The 18170-nt window shown below is 41.6% G+C and overlaps 1 pseudogene; it reads right to left on the bottom strand.

The window, feature by feature from the left end:
• Nucleotides 1–7922: 7922 nt before the first annotated feature.
• Nucleotides 7923–9115, bottom strand: LOC105833415 (annotated as a pseudogene).
• Between the last annotated feature and the right edge of the window lie 9055 nt (nucleotides 9116–18170).

Raw genomic sequence — 18170 nt, 5'->3', positions numbered from 1 at the left:
GTTTCACAATTTTTCCTCCTCTTTTTTTTTCATTTTCTTCGTCACTTTCGATTTCAACTTCCATGATCTCTTCTTCGTCCTCTTTGTTCTCTCTGGTGTTTTTGTCTTTTTGTTTTTCGTTCTCTTCTCTTTCTGTTCTTCTGTGCCTCCTCCGTCCTTCGTCTTCTATTACCTCTCTCATCTCTCTCGTATTAAAATTTTGCTCATTTGCCTTCCTCTCCAACCGAACGATACTAAAACTTTTTATACTTTTTATATTATAAATGTAGACCAATAAAAAAATGATGCAAATTTATTATTGCCTTTATATGTAACTTAATCTGTACTAAATTCACATGTCTATACTAAACTATATTAAGCTTCCTCCTAACATGTTAACTTTAACAGTCCAAATTGCATTCATAGATATATTAAGAAAGACTGCTTATAAAACTCTTAGGTAGGGATATTCTACAAAGGGAAGAGGGAACGAGTTAGTAGAGCACTTTTCTCTTTCTTTCGCCTCTTCTTCTCATTGATATATTAGATTAAAGAAAAAAACTACCCTACTAACATGAAGTGAGAATAAGGACACCCAACTAAGAGGCGTCTAGAAAGAAAAAAATTGGTTATAAAAAATATTCTGTCAAAGAGGATGTTTGCTGAATGCAATAACTTGCAACATTTTGTTGCCATGTTAAATTTATATGTGTGTGTACGTGTGTGAATGTGTGTGTGTGTGTGAGTGTGTGTGTACTGACTTTGTCGATGTCGTCGGTGTGATGTTCTGTTAGGTTAGGTTAGGTTGTGACCGAACGTGCTCACAGAATTATGAAAATCCTAAGGAAATTAATGTTTTCCGAAGATTCCTTACTTTACACGGACGCCAGGTCGGTGTACTGCCCCGCCGCCAGGGTGTGGTCACGGTCCTTTGAGTCCTTCGGCCGGATGTAGAATAACGCCTACACGGCTTTAGAATGCGGAAGTCCTTGCTCGTCTCGTCCGCTCGAGTTTGCCTGAGACCCCCGCGTCGTTAGAATCCTCTAGGACGCCTCTTTCCGTGGTGTGCGTAGGATGACGCAATCTCCCGCCACGATGTGAGACTCGCCCAGGATAGATATTTCGGATCGCACAAATAATTGAGGCTCTGGGAATTATCACTCAACTCGATTTATTACAAATTTCACTCGCGCACACATTCACACTGCGACTTGTAATCGCCCACGCGTGTGTCGCGATTCCTTTGTTTCAGCGACGGCTCTGGCATAGCGTGCTTCGACTTCGCGATTACGCGCTCGCGATTTATCTCAGCGCGGAAATAGCCTGCCGGCAAGGCTCGCGGGTTGTATCGCTATCACTACTGTGTCGCGCCCGTTGCTGCCTGTGCACTAATTACGTTTGTTAACGATTACGAGATCACGCGGGAAAACGTACATCGCACGCACGTCCGTCTCCCTTGAGATCCCGTTGCAGACTTTTTTAGCATCGGGACGCTGAGCCGCTTGTTCTCATGCAACCCTACCACTCGGTGCACCCCGATTGGTCTGTTGTTGTCAGGCTGTAGTCTGTAGCCAATCGGGGAGCATCGAATGGTATCTCACTCATTCCTGCTCGGGTCTCGCTCGGATGCTGTGGTGTCGCATGCGCATCACACGAAAAATCCACAGCGTCGAGCGAATGGCGCTGGTACGCTATTGGTGGCACAGGTCCGTTCACACGGACTGCCCTTTGGGCTTAAGGTCCTTAAAACTGCTAATTACAGCTTTGTTTAAATAAAACGCTTCATTAAGCGTAAAATAATACAAAATAATAAAGAAACTTGCATTCGACTTAAGCGTCGTGTGCGTGATATGAAATAACGGACCTGAGCCATTCACAGAGTGAACGCAGCTTAAGCGTCACTCGCTAATTAAACAAATAATATAATTAACGCGGAATTACGCGTTCTTTACATAAATCGTTCCGGATCGCTTGCCGTAGCGTCGTATACCTCCCAGAGAACGGTCGCGATTCCCTCCGGTTCTTCCGATATAGTAATTGTAATTAATATGTGGTAAGATACGTTCCACCATCGGACATTGAAATATAGGACCACCGTCTGAGGAATCTCGAGCGTAATCTGTCTATTAATTCGTCTCGCGTACATATCTAATGTCACGAGTACGTATGTCCATGGGCAACCTAACCTCGTCCTGTCAATGCGTGTAGAACGGGTTGCCCGATCTTCAGGGATCTTATGCCGCTCGCGGTCCCTGGTTATTTCCCTCTCTGTCTAAACGAGAGTATGAAGGTTTACATGCGATATTATCGGAACGTGAACAAATAAATATGTAATATTCTTATTCTATGACATGCAACAAATAATTCTTTATTACGGCTATGCCGTTTTATGCAAAATATATATTTAAAATTAACACACGCATGCACGCTCGCCACTCACTCTCTCACTCTCACGCACGGCTCAGCGCTCGTCGGGATCGAGTGTTTATTATCGGGCCTTTCGCGTTTATTTCCATGCAAAACAACTAACAAAATATAATTATCGCGTTTCTTCGCGAACGTCGACATTTATATGTCGTTACACAAAATAACCTTTAATATATTATGCGCGCTGCTATTTTTTGCAACGTAACAATTATTATTGCGACGCTTGTCGCTTACAAAGATATCCGGATACATTTTCACGAATATTATATAAAATATTTATAATGCGGGCTTTCCGCTATTGCCGTAACAAACCTTATGCTACTAGTACTGTATTTATACAAACTTATGCGGTCTTGCCGCTAACGCAAAGATAATGTTTAATAATATCAAAATACAATATAATATGTAATATAAACTTATGCGGTCTTGCCGCTAACGCAAGAATAATATCGAAATATAATATTGTAACGTGCGCGCCGCGGAAATGAAAGACACTTTTTATAATGTAAAACCAAGCAGCTTTATTCACACGTCCGACCAGGCTCGAGACCGAGATTCAACTCCTCGCTGTTTACACGCGTTGTCAAGCGCTCGTCAGCTGACAACGCTCGGTCCAGGAAATCAATAGTATTGATCCGTCTTCGAACAGCTGAGTCGCGGTCGCGGAGTATACCGGGCGACGCACGCAACACTGCCCCCCTTCTTCTAGATTGTCGTCCCGACAATCAGGGAAACAGTTTTAGCGCTTTCCGCAGAAGACTCCCTCGGTTCCCGGACGATTTCCCGCTCTTCCCGAGCTGCTGCAACGGGTTCCCGAGCCACGTCCACCGAGTTTTTTTTCGCCTCCTGCAAGGACTACCACGGGCATCCTCTCACGCCGAGCTCATCCAGCTCTCACGCAGGATCTCCCGAATCCTTCCGCGTCCCCGTGCTCCACTCCCCTTGCGACACTGTCCCTCGACGTCGGATCTTGTGCACTTCCTTCTTCTCTTTTCAGGATCGGGGGGGGGGAATTTATTTCCGTGGACCCAACGCTTTAAAAAGCTCCCCGTCCTCTGCCTCGGCATTTGCCCTAAGTTCCACGGGAAAACCACGGTCAAAAACCGTGGATGAGGCAGTCTTCTTCCCTAAAAGCAGCGACCTCCTTCCGAAAGAGATTCCTCTTCGTCCGCCCTTCTTCTAAAAAGAAACTGCACTCCGAAGAGCAACTGAAACACACAAGAAAACAAACAGAACAAAAACACAAAAACATGAACTAAAATTAACTTCAAAACGGTGTTAACATTAGAATAAACCCCCTATTTCGTATTCGGGCTCGGATTCGTATCGGTTCGATTTAAACTCACATCGGCTTCACTCCCTCCTTTTTCCGAAAAGCTATTTAAATTAAAAGACTTTAACATCTTCGCGCGCTCAACCGCTACTCGTAAAGACGTTACCCCTTCAACTTGAAGGGAGCGTTTGACGAACCCGTCCGACAGCGCAGCGATAAACTGCGAACAAGAAATTTTATCGCGCACTCCGTACGAGCACTCGGGATACGCTTTACGCGATAGGCGCTCCAAATCCGCGCCTAACGTCGCGAAATCTTCCCCCGCCCCTTGCTTCCGATTCGTGAACTGCATATAAAAGTTTTGCGCAAGCTCACTTTCCCCGAATCGAAGTTCTAACTTTGACTTGAGCTCCGCAAACGAAATGGAGCCCTCGTCAGCCGGAAACGAGTCCAAAAGTGAACGCGCCCTCCCCCGCAGACAGGAAGCAAGAACTACCGCCTTCTCAGACTCGCTCCAATGATTCGCACTCGCGATAAGCGAAAATTGAGCGAGGAACTCGCGTAACGGAGCCGTCCCGTCGTAGGTATCGGGCTTAAATTTTAGACCGACGGACATTCGCGCTTCACTTCGCGCATCCTCCCGCCGCGCGTCCGCGTCCGCACCGAACGCGTCCTCTCGCCGCGCGTCCGCGCCCGCCCCGGACACACGCGACTCACTGCCCGCGTTTCCGTTTTGCGGAATATTATTCAAAAGACTCAGCTGTAAAAAGCGCAGCTCCTCTTCGTGCCGTCGCAGCGTCGCGGCTTGTTCCTCCTCCCTTTGAGTCAGGCTTTCGCGCAGCAACCGCATCTCCTCTAGGAGCGCTTTTACGATCCCCGGCGTCTCCTGCTCCGAGTTTCGAACATCCGTTCTGTCTCCCTCCGCAGCGGAAGAAGCGTGAGATCGGGTCATCACAGGAGAACGGTGGATTGACATCCTTCGAATTCTCCGCTCCTTCTCGTCTGTTCACTCCGCGCACTTATCACTAGATCCGCGCGCGTTCCTCAAGGTCCGACAAGCGGACGAGCCCCCAAAATGTAACGTGCGCGCCGCGGAAATGAAAGACACTTTTTATAATGTAAAACCAAGCAGCTTTATTCACACGTCCGACCAGGCTCGAGACCGAGATTCAACTCCTCGCTGTTTACACGCGTTGTCAAGCGCTCGTCAGCTGACAACGCTCGGTCCAGGAAATCAATAGTATTGATCCGTCTTCGAACAGCTGAGTCGCGGTCGCGGAGTATACCGGGCGACGCACGCAACAATATAATAGTCATATTAATGACTTTTCACACGTAATATGTAATATGCGGTCTCGCCGCGAATATGCTTAATACTTTGAATAATATTATAATATAAAGTGAATTTAATACACTACGAGTAATATGCGGTCTTGCCGCTGCAACTATGCTTAACGTACAATGAATAACGTAATCTAAATTATATTTAGCACACAATAAACGTATGCGGACTTGCCGCTGTTACTAAAACTAATAATGTTTTATGTACATGCTTAAAGCTACACTGCACGGTGTTGCTGTCACTATGCGCACCGAGTTTTTGTCTTTGGCACGTCACAGGGTGACGAATTGCGACGGCGGAGGGATATTGGTGTCCCCCGCGCCTCCCTCATTGCTCTCGGCTGTCGTCTCGGTCGGCGGAATCGATGAGTCACCCGTCGGCGGCTCGTTCATCGGTTCCTGCCTCGCCGTACTTGTAGATGCGTCGTAGTCGGGGGTCGGGCTCGGCGTCGGCGTCGGCCTCGGTGCGGGCGTTGTCCTCGGCGCCTCCTCCATCCAAAATTATTATAATGTTTTCAAAAATAACGGTTTGTCTACAATTACTGCGCACAAAAAATGCACAAAATCGAAATTCATCATGTGCTAAACAAAAACAGAATAATAAATGTATATTATTCAATTTTTCTTAGAATTACGATCTATCAAGAGACACGGTAGTGTCTCGCGCCAAGTGAACGCGCAGCGCGAGACCGCCCCGTGTATTATACGCGACTTGCGAGCACCTGAGATTACCAGATCTCAATAACGACTAAACCGATCGAGTTCTAACTAAGCTCAATCGAAAGTTTGGGTTTGATTTCTATAAGAAAACTATTTTTATTTTTACTCTACGTGTCATACGAGTGGAGATATTTTGACGCAAATACCGAATTTTAAATTTTTCATTTAAGATACGTCATCGTCGTTGATGTCCAGTACATGAATTTAACACTAGAGGGCATTAAGATTTACCTGTGACAGGTCTCTTATAAAGTGTTGATATATACTATAAGTATATTGATATGATGATAAAAAAAACCCATGGCCGCGGCCTCCAAGCTATCGGCGGGTGAGCCTTCGTCATCCGTACTCCACTTATGTTGTTGTTCTCGTCCAGGGATAGCGTGGACGTTATTTCCGGAACCTGGTTGTCTCTGGCTTTCCTTTTCTTGGAAGAGCGTCTTTCCTTCCGCTTGGCGGCGCGTTTCTCCCTGCGAGGTCGTCCTGTCGCGGGGTCGGCTGCTTCCCGTTGGCTTCTTGGTCTGTTCAGTGCTGCTGCCTTCGTGCTGAGTACCGTGATCCCTGGTTGCCGGTCGGGCGGCGGTCTGCGTTGCCCGGTTCTCCCAGGTAGTGTCCTCCTCCGTCTGGGTATCTCTAGTAGGCTCTCCAATAGGTCCGGTAACAGGTACCGAGGCGAGGTGTAGCGCCAAATTCGCGGATCGTCGGCGGCCAATAGTACTCTCGGAGGTCTGGTCCTTCTCAGTGGCGAGATTACCGCAGTTGCGGGGTTCCACGGCTGCTCCTTGGCGGCCAGCGTGCTCGCTATTATTATATACGAGAGACGGCTAATGTCTTCGTACGTAAGAAGAAGACTCGAGTGCGAGTACGCAAAGAGTGTTTTGTCCGTCTTCTCGTGCTCCTTATAAGGCCTAAAAGTCGTCATCTTACTTCTGAGATAAGATGGCCTCTGGTGGCGTCCGCGCGCACTTCTCTTTCCTTACAGTCGAAATTCTTCCAGTGTTCGGCGCTGTTGCTAGGCGCTTGCTTTTTCTTACTGTGTCAACCGGGTTGCACGGCTGTTAAGCGTTTTGGTTTTTCTTATAGTGTCGACCGGATTGCGCAGCTGTTAGGCGCTTGATGTGGTGACTAATGGTTTGTGTCGCCACATTTACATTTCTATAGAATGTTCCTTTACTTTTTATTTTGTTTCTATTTGTTTAAGTGTTGTTTGTGCAATGTTGCAATTTAATAATTTGTTTTTTAGTTTTAGTTTTTTTAAATATAGCCTTTTTAAACATCCTTTTATATTATTTTAAGTAAGACATGTTTATTAGATATTTAACATTGTTTGTATAATGCAATTTTTATAAACTGTGTTGTCAATAATACAAGATACACACAGATAAAAGAATAAATAGAATAAATTATTTAATAAAGATTTATACAACAAAGTGAATATTTATACATTATAAATGTTACAGTTAGTATAAAATAAAGATTTATATAATTAAGTTTAAATAATAAAGTTTATTATATATATATATTTTATTTGGCATTTCTAATTTTTTTAAACATCCTTTTATATTATTTTAAGTAAGACATGTTTATTAGATATTTAACATTCTATAATGCAATTTTTATAAACTATGTTGTCAATAATACAAGATACACACAGATAAAAGAATAAATGATACACTTACTAAATATTTTTTAAATAATATTTTTAATTTTTATATTTAGTAAATTCTTATATGTTGTATAATTTTTGAGGTAAGAAGAAAAAATTTTAAAAAATTTTGTTAAAATATAATGCCAGAAATTATTTAAGTTTTTTTATTACATTTAGTGCTTAACAAATTGTATACATATAATTTATTATCAATAAACAAATAGTTTGTTTCATAAATTAAACTTGCTTTAAAAAAATTGATTAATAACGAACAACTTTAACCTTTCTGTGAAAACTTCAATATTTTTTTACAAAAAGTGTAATTGTTTATTGTTTTTTAAATTATTAGAAGTTATTTTTTTTTTGCTTTTTCCTATTGTTGTTCTATAGCTCCAGAAGTACAAAAATATTCTTTGAACAAATCTCGAACAGTACTTTCGCGAAGTGTATCATTTTTAATTGTAGGAATTTGTAAATTTTGAATATCTACTCATATTTTCTTGAACAGGAATATTTACAGAATGTTCTATTTTTTTTAGAAAGAGCAAGATCCTTTGTCATTAAAAAATTATGCAAACAAACTGTAGCTTTAATAATAGATATCGCATTATAAATATTTATTGTAATAGGTCTTCGAAAAATTTTCCATCTTGAAGTTAAAATATCAAATGCACATATAATTAGTTAAGCCTCATCACCTATTATAACATACGGTAACTTAGGTCTTTTGTCTGAAATAAACCTTGCTTTTGGTATATTTATACAATCACTTTCTAAAAGACGCTTAAATTCACTAGTCTGTAATATGCTTTCATCACTTCGTCTTCCTTCATCTCCAATATCAACCACTGTGAAGCAACAATTAGCATCTGCAAGTGCCACAAGCACAATACTGTGAGTATTTTTGTAATTATAAAATGTTGAGCCACTTTTAGGTGGTGCCTGAAATATAATAAATTAGAAAAATAAATTTAAAAAAAAAAGAAGTATCTCATGTTGTAACAATGACTACATTCAGCAAACTCAACAGTTGAGCAACATTATTAGATTTTCCGATAAATAATGCTGTTGATTTGTTGGTTCTATAAGTTAAAACCAATGTTTGATTGCTACTTAGCTGAGTCTGCTGAATGCGCCCAATATTATATAAATTACATATACTTGAATTTGCACATGTTTTCCATCAATTGTCCCAACACAGTTTGGAAAATCCCATAAAAGTTCATATTCATTTGCTTTTTGAATCCACAAATCTTCCGTTATGTCAGGGAAAATTTTTTCTTTCAATACATCCTAAATAGCTTCGCAAATTTCTGTTATTATTTTTGAAACCGTATTTAATCCAACTCGAAAAGCAAAAGAAATTGAATGCATTGTGTCACCAGATGCCAAATAGCGTAAACAGATTTATAACGTATCACAGCCAGTATTGGACTTCTTACAACATATTGTTTTGTGATTTTTGCTTCCAGTAATTTCAATAAATCGTTGAAGGATTCCTTAGTCATTTCGTAAATATTCAAAATATTTTGTAGCATCATTATTTGTCATTTCTGTAATTAGATTGTCACTATCTCCTTGATAATATCTTCTTTCTTCAGTAAAAATTGAGCGAACCCAAAGTTTTGGTTGTCTTTTTTCCTTTTTCTCTTTTTTTCTTAAGAAATGATAGAGTAAGAATAATCTAATTAATTGTCTTCTTCGCTTTTCCTTGTACCAACATAATGTTTTTTTTCACTCAATTATTTTATATATTAATACCATTTTTATATATTTTAATCTTTTTTTTAAGTGAATGTTTTCTGCTGCTAAAATATTTGTATTCTCATACTCTGATCATCTTCATGAACTTCTTCATATCTATCAAAATCAATCCTCTCTCTCTACAACAGAAATATATGAATATATAAATATATAAACACAAATTGTTTTTTCAAAAATGTATAAGATGCATATAATAAACACTGAAATTTATACTTTGGAATTTCGATAATATTAGAGAAATTGGACACATTATTGACGTAGAATTATTGTTGTGTGTGGTAAGAGTTAAAACGTTATTATTCACGTTAAAGTTGTCGCTTGTTGATGTGAAAGGAGTGCTATTGTTATTTTTTGTTGAACTTGTTGAAGCTTCATATATTAATTTTTGTAAGGATGTTACAGTTCTAAAATAAATATTAGATATAAATGTTATAATATTATACTAGAATATAATTATCAGTTATCACTATTTTTATACTTACTGGCGATATTCCAATGTATCGTTCAAAAAAGTAGGCACAAAATGCACAAAAATGCGTCGTAAAAGTCGCCCGACGGACTATGCAAGATATGCTTTATCATTTTTATAAGTGTGTCCGTTCCTTTTCCGTTCCAAGACAGTTCTGTACATGGGAATCCAGCTCATCAAAAAACGGAACGGAATTGAAACGGAATTACTCTGATTGGTCAATCCCTCTCCATATTTCCATTCCGTTTCTATTCCGTTCCGTTAATTCTTCTCTATCGGGATGCACCCTTATTTCTAGGGACTCTATCTAAAATCTGGCTGTGTCAACTCTCAACTTTTTGTGGTATGAGCATAGGAGCTTTGTATTAAGTGCAATTTCATGCGAGCGAAGTAAAGCTGGCTTTTACCCCTTCTCCATCCAATAAAAAGCAGCGTCGCTTAGCTATCGCTATTCGCCTCCTTCCTTTTCATGGAGCGAAGAAAAGCTGGCTTTTTATCGCCACTCTTATCTTTTTATGGAGTATGTCTTCGCTGGCTTTCTGTTTATTTACTGTGTATTTGTATACAGGGTGTCCCAAAACATGTGGGTCAACACTCGTAAACAGATAGAAAGGATTGAGATTAACATAAAAGTTTAATATTGTCTTTAGTTAGGTCCACCAATAATCGAGATATTAACGTATGGAATCTGCAAATAATCTCATTAATTTTTATCGTAATTGTGGACAGTAAATTAATGAAAGTTTATCATACATTCACGATAGATTATTTCTTCCGTGTTATGGCTCGAGCGGATCAAGCTCTTTCCTCGGCGCGCTTTCATTTATATAATTTGAAAAATTAATACCTCGATTACTGGTAACCTAACCTTGAGACCGTCCACTAGGAGCTCCCATCATCCCGAAGCGTCCACACCAGCGGAGAAATCCAGGGAAGTCCCCAGAAAGGTGTTCACGTCCACCAAAACGGAAAGAAAGAAGGTCAACGGTAAGACCGTTCTAAGCATTACAGTAGAAAAATCTAAGACGTTAATTGATGAAGAAACCACGCCAAAAACGGCGTGAGAACATTTAGTTTCCATTCAAAGCGATAAGTTTACTTTGCTCATTTTAATTAAGTAAGACTATTTTATTTATTTTTGACTTTGTGTAAAACAATCCTTTTTATTTGACCCAAGTTATGGCCAGCGTATTTCTAACATTTACATATTTCTAATATTTACATATTTTCTTACTTTAAGTTGTTAGCTGAATCAAGCGAAAAGTTTTATGTCTCACATTTTATTTTCTGTGTGTTATAGAAAACTCACATTTCTTTTTTCAAGATACCAAATATTGTATCTAGTTCATATTCTAGTTTTAAGTATTAGATGATATATTAAAGTTATTTTCACTATTATTATTTTATTTTGTAAGCACCTTAGCATCGTGATAAACCATGCCAAAGATCGAGTCGCTACTCGTAAAATATTCAATATTATTGTTTTGTGTGATAATTTTGCGTTTATTAATTTCTTTTTTACTTTCATACGCTTATTGTATGTACGTGTGTGTAATTTAACCTAAAACGCTTAAAACACCAACCATTTACATAAATACAATCATTTTAGTTGATTGCACTTTAAGTGTAATGTAATTGCACTTTGAGTGCAAAAGCGAAAGCATGCTATATTTAGCCGAAGCACCGAAATTACAACTCGGTGCACTACAACGAACCGTCCGCACTCGATTCCGATTGGCCGAGATGACTGTAGAGGGGAGAAAGCAGCTCCCGCGTGCAGAGAGGCGCGAGATGGCGCGCATTGGCCGACGAGCACGGAGTGGGGGAAGCGCGGCTACCCGAGGAGCGTCCCAACAACGCCGGACGCGGATTGGCGGAGAAACCGAGAGAGGGGAGACAGGACGGCGTCCCGTATATAAGCAGGGGAAAAGAGCTCTCGTGAGCTTTCCCGCTCGAGATCTTAAGACGCCAACATCGCGACGAACCGAGACACGTTTTCGCGCGCGAATACTTAGTCGCCGAATGCGAGTAGGTGACTACGAGCGGAAGTTCCGCGATTCGAATTACTTTATCGTTTCGCGTAATACTATATTAAGTTACCCGAATGCGAGTAGGTGTAACAAGTTTCGAAATTACTTCGTAAGACATAACCGTTTACTTGTTTGTGAAGAAGCGTCGCGTACGGGATTATGTGCATTCCGAACACCCAAATGAACATCTCGTTTACTCGTATGTGAACAAAGCGACGCGTACGGGCAGTGTCTATGATGAAAGAAACATATTAACATTTTAATAAATTTTTTATATTTTTATTATTAATTAAAAAAGAAAGTGAACTGATTTACTTACCTTGTGTTGTGCGACGATCCAAATCCCGGGCGACGATCCTTGATTAACCTAAAATAAAAAGAAAGGAATTACAAGAGGAAAATAATACCTCTCGAGACGGTGAACGGCGGGTTGACGTTAAATCAATAGATACTTACCTGAGGCCGTTCCTGGGAAAGAGAGCCAGTCCTGATCCTGGGAGAAGCAGCAGCACCTGAAAAATAAAAGACAAAATTAGTTCTAAAATATTAAGTGCCGATCCCGAGTGTGCGTGACCACGAGTGCCATTGGATTACGTACGAGTGCCCAGCCGAGACGTCGGGAATCCGTACGAGAGTTCGAGACCGTTGCAGTTACCACGAGGTCATCGAGACAACCTTGCTTCAGGGAAGGCGAAAGAAGCTGGCGACCGTGTAGGGGACCTGTTAACAGAGCGACGAAGGGTTTGTGAGTTTCCAAATATCCGAAAGTTTTCAATTCCGTGTATCGAATCTCCGGTCACAACCTAACCTTGCAACCGCTCCCAGGGCCAGAAATGCCAGCAAAAACACCAGCTACTAAGGCGGAGAGGAAGGCTGAAATAATATATTACCCAGTGTCAAAGGCGGAAAAGAAGAAAGTTAAGGGCAAAAATATCTTGAAGGTTTCCTGCCAGAAGACCTCCCAACCAGTGAGCAGCGCGGGAGAGAAAAACGAAATGGCATAACAACGCGCCCGCACTGACGCGCTCCCTTTGAGACACACACATTTTACACATTCGTTTAAGTTGTTTAGTTTATTAGACGTTGAGTCTATTTTTTTTTCTATTTTATTATTATTTTGTTTTATTTTTTATTATTATTACACCAAATGCTTTAGATTAAGTTACACATATATATTAAAAATACCCATAACCAAAAAATATATTATTCGCTAACATAGCCCATACAGGTAGTATTAAAGTAATATTAAACGTTGTATATCATAGCCTAAGTCTTAAGGCGTATAAATTTATTTGATGTCAAAAAACAATAAAAATATTATCTTTCATTCAACATATACCCTATCTTTGTGTAAACATTGCATAAGATTGCGTTAATAGTTTTAGAGCATATCCTTAGTAACTAAGATTACACTCGGTGCAATTGTAACCGGACACGTCGAGAAATATACAAATATCCCGGAATATTCACAGATAATTTACTTTAAAGTTGATAAACGGTCGCCAGGTCGATGCTTATCCCCATCGCCAGGGAAGTGGCCTCGCTTGTACTGCGCTGACTGGCCGGAGATATGTTTCTCTAATTCCAGGTAGAATATCCGGTCGCCCGTGGTCCTGGCTCGCTGCTGGTGTTTACCTCGCTTCGCTCGCCCCTGGGGAAGGTGCTCGTCGCTGCTCGTGGCTGTATGACGCAATCTACCCCCCTCTGGAATAATGGACTCGCCCGGGTTGGCGTTGTTGCAATAATAACAAGACACTTGAGATTTCACAATGCTCTGCTTTATTTTATTCACATTCACTCGTACACAGGCCTCGCACGATCGGCAGGCGCGTATTATTCGCGTACGGCGATGCTTCTAGAATGGGCCACGCCCTTGTTGCTAGGTGCCCGAAATGTCGCGATGTTTTACGCGTTCGCGAATTGCTACGCGGAAATATCTGCGCTCGAGCGTCGTCGAGTTGTTATCGCGAAGTATTATTCACTCGCGCTCGATATACGCGCTCGGATATATTTAATTGGGCGATTCCACTTAACGCTAGCGAACGCTGTCTCGCACGCACGTCCGTTCGCTGTGGATGCCACTCGCAGACTTCTTTCACTGTGCAACACGATCTGTTAGGATGCCTGCATTCACCCCCCACCCGACGCCCTCCGATTGGCGCTTCCGGTGTCATGCGTTTCCTCTTGCCAATCGGGGGACTTCGGGTGGTTCCTTCACATTCGCACTCGAAGTCTTCTCTGTTCGGCGTCGAGCCCCGCATGCGCATACGCCGCTCGACCCCGAACAGAAGTATGTTCTGTTCAGCGGTGCAGTTCCGGTACGTTCCCTTTCCGGCATTTGTCCGGTCTGGCCAATGAGGCGCTTTGGAAAATATCTAACGTTAAATACGCGTTCATACGCGTTTCACAATAAAATGAAATAATTAATTAGGCTTATGCCGGAACTGCAGTAATGACAAGACCTATCCGGTCGCTATACATATGTATATAAAATACAACTAAATATTACAATGTGCACGATGCAAGAGATTGAATAATATCAGAAAATAATAATAATTCGCGTTATTCGCGTTCCTCACGTCGCGGTCTCGTCGATGGTCGTATCATAAACCTCATAAAAGATCGACGCATATCCCGGCGCGTGATTATCAATAATTATTGATTAATTATAATTAATGAAATAAACACTAAGTAAATGATGTTTCCCCATCTTATTCTGAGATAGAAAGTAATGCCTTGCGGTAATGGCAATAATATACGCTGACTCTCCCTCTGATTGTATCGCGGTACGCCATCCATGTCGCTCGCGACTCGCTACACTGAGGCTCCTAACCTCAACCCGTCAAAGGTGAGCTCGCCGCTCAGGTAGTTTTCTCGGTCGGTAGATCGCGTCGGGTGATTCTCCCTCGGGTGGCTATCGGCCGCTTGCACCTGTCGACGCATGGTCGGGTGAAATGAGTCATTGCGTTATAACGTAAGATAACTAATACAAATTATAATTTTTATTCAATTCCACTTAATTTACGCGTTTCTCGCGCTCGGTATAAACTCTCTCTTGCGCTGGGCGCTGGTCAATATAATTATTCCTTTTAACATATATAATATATCTTAAACTTAAAGCTACGTGTGTATTCGCGGCATTCTCTCGGTCGCATTCACACTTTCTGAATAATGTTCGCTTTCGGCGCGATTTTATAACGAGTATTTTATTATTTATTTCACATTGGATTATATATTTTTGCACACAAGATTATATGTTTTCCACACAAGATTATATATATGATTATGTACGCACGCGCGATTCGCGGCTCTGCCGGTCGCTTACAATGTGCTTGACTTAAAACTATATTCTCACGTTTCCTCATATCGTGAGACGCTTTGTGACGCCTGAGGCATCGTGTTGTCATCTTCTTGACTGTCGGTGATCGGTGGCGGCTCGTATACTGTGACGCGCACGGCGCTTGAGTCCGTCGCTTCCGTCGGCGTTGACGCTGGCACTCCCGTCGGCGTTGACGGTCGGCTTCTCGGTGTCGGGACACATCTCGGCGTTGCTCTCGGTGATCCGGCTCGGCCGTTGGTTCACTCACTCGTCTCGACTTCTCGGGTTGTTTCCGTTACGTTGTCCATCCTTGTAATAGCTACAGCGAGACTGCGGATCGGCACAGCGCCGGATACTGCTGGCGGCTGCACAATCAGTATGCACTTTCGAGTGCAGTTTCTAGAAAACACGGGAAGCTATTCACAACACCAAGGGGACGATCCTCAACGCTCTCTATTAGCCCGGAATACGCTCTGACGGGATTGGTCAATACCGAGATGGCGGGGGAAGCCCAGAGGTGCCCGCGCAACAACACCAAGGCGCGAAGGACGATTGAACGAGCAAGCTGGAGTGGGGAGACGCATCACACCCCACGCGAGCCAGACCGACGCTACCGCTGATTGGTAGATGAGCCGGCGGAAGGGAAATACTCGACGCCGAGTATAAGAAGAGAAACCGAAAGCAATCGAGAGCTTTCGCGTCTCGACTTTCATGAGGAAATAACCTCACGAGATTAACACGAAGTTTTCACGCCAAACGAGTCGAGAGGAAAAGAGCCTCGAAAAAATCGATTGCGCACGCGAGCGGGAGTTCCGTGGGTGATACGTCAAATCATTGCGGATTTCACTTAAGGGATCAGAGCCGAATGCTAGTAGACTCAATTAGTTTGAGAAGACACAGGCGTTTACGCGAGTGTGAATAAGCGTCGCGGTCGGGCACATGTACACATTCGTTGTGACTAAGCGAGATATTTTCCATCCGATGACCCGAGTGTGAAAAAGTGACGCGGACGAGCACCTGTGAACTCAAACTTAAGATTAAGTGAATAATAAACGTCACATTGATATTTGTTTTTGTTACACAAAAAACAATAAGTGTTCTTACTTACCCATCCGGATGTGCGTATCCTTTCCTGAGGGGAAGTCCTGGGCGATCTGCAAATAAGACAATCTCATTAAAATCTGGTGTACCGGTGATACATAACCTAAAAGCGTTTTACTTACCTGGTGATGTTCCGGAGAGATTGCGGCGATCCAGACGAATCCTGAGCAGCTACGGGAGGCACCTGAAAATAAAAGAGAAGGAATTAGTGTAAGGCATTGAACCACGAGCGTCGGGGAAAACCGACGCAACGCGGGAGCACATAACCTACAATTGGGATACTGATCTCTACACAGGCGTGTTTCCTGACGTCGAAGCGGGCGTTCCGGACGAGTTCCAGCACAGCGGAGCACCCGAACCTTGCTTCTTGAAGGTGAAAGAAGCTGGCGACTGTGGACAAGACACGAGAAAAGGTACGTGAGTTCGTTTACAAGTAGGTCGTAGATTTCTCGTAGATTGATTAACCGGTTACAACCTAACCTTGAAACCGCCCAGAGGGAACCCCGAGACCGAGGAGCAGCGGAGCGAACCCGAGGGTGCAGCCGAGCTGAGAGAGGCGACGACTTCAACCCCAAAGACCACGCAACCAGAGCAGAGCGCGATCCGAGCGACCAGCGTACGGTTAAGAAGGTTTGGCGAAGCCAAACCGTATATTGACAATAAGTAACGCGAGTTAGAGTCATGCCTGACGCGTTACATAACCTTATTCTTTTTTACACCATTTCCATTATGATTATTATTTTAATATATCTCGTTGTAAAATTCGATTTAATGTTAAGTTTCGCGAAATATAGAAACGCGACTAAGTTAAGTTAAGCGCGAGGAAAATCGCGTAAAAATAAGTTTAAATTATCAACATGCGTGATAACATAACGTTCACGCAAAAATCATATTTTGTTTTTTGAAGGCGTAAAAAGCGCAAATCCTTTTGTTTAATATCATTTACAAGCGTACGAATTATTACCTATTCATTATAGGCACTAAGAATGCCAGAGCTGTCAGTCCAGCTATTAGTCTATCTTTTTGTTCTTGTATTCTCAAGTTTATTTCGTTTAAACATTTCCTTTTTGGTAGCGTACGCGTATTGTATGTTTTTCATTATTTTATAGTCCTATTGCGACCGGTTCTAGGGCCGCATTCTGAGCCCATCCCGTCAACGTCCGGAACACAGCACAAGACAGGGACCGAGGCTAAGAGATACCAAGCAACTAAAACTGAGAAGAAGACGATAAAAGGGAAGAGCATAATTAGTGTGACTCTCCAAAGGACGGACGTCATCCCGGACACGAAAGCTGGACAGAAGCAGACCCGGGATACCTAAAACACAAAGAAAAACAACATACATTTACACAATTCACAACAACGCATAATTCTTATTCTTTTTTATACTGTTTTATTATGAGACATACTCTCAGATAGTCTTTTATGTATTTTCTATTTCCTTTTATTGTTTTTTATTTTTTATAAAGTAAAGTCGCGTGCACAGGTTAAGACACCGACGACAGCACACAAACACAGTCACTACACAAAAACAACTAGACTTAAGAAAGATCTTGTATTATTTAATAAAAATATATTTTATAGGTTATATTATATACTAGTGTTAATTTAGGCTAAGTCCATATGCGTTATAAATATATTTAGTTAAAAACATAGATAGTTTACTATAAAAATAAGTTCCGAGTTATTCTGACTGATAATAGTCAATTCTATATTCAAGTGTTTAAACAATATCAAAATAACCTTGTTTAAGAAATATTCTATATTAATTTGATTCATACGCCTCCGATAGGTTTAATTTTATTCTCATTACTTGATAGCATGTTAGTTAAGTAAATAATATGTTAAGATTGCTACAAGAGGTAGTGTGTTATTCTGTGCTTGTTTATTTCATCGCATTAATGCGACTTTGGATTTCATTTTTGATATCATATGCTTTCTGTCTGTATGTTGCAGTCACCTAAATAAAGTAAATTCAGTTAGTTTAAAACATTTCAGTAAAAGTACAGAGTGGCACACACCCCTGCATTTTTGCACTTTCGGGTGCAATACGAAAATTTTCCCGGAAAGCTCGAACAGAGTATAGGGAAGAGCGAGGC

This window comes from Monomorium pharaonis, chromosome 6 (genome assembly GCF_013373865.1).
Source record: "Monomorium pharaonis isolate MP-MQ-018 chromosome 6, ASM1337386v2, whole genome shotgun sequence".
In the NCBI taxonomy this organism is placed as follows: Eukaryota; Metazoa; Arthropoda; class Insecta; order Hymenoptera; family Formicidae; genus Monomorium; species Monomorium pharaonis.
Note: the sequence above shows the minus strand (reverse complement) of the source record. Positions and strands in the feature narration are given on the sequence as shown.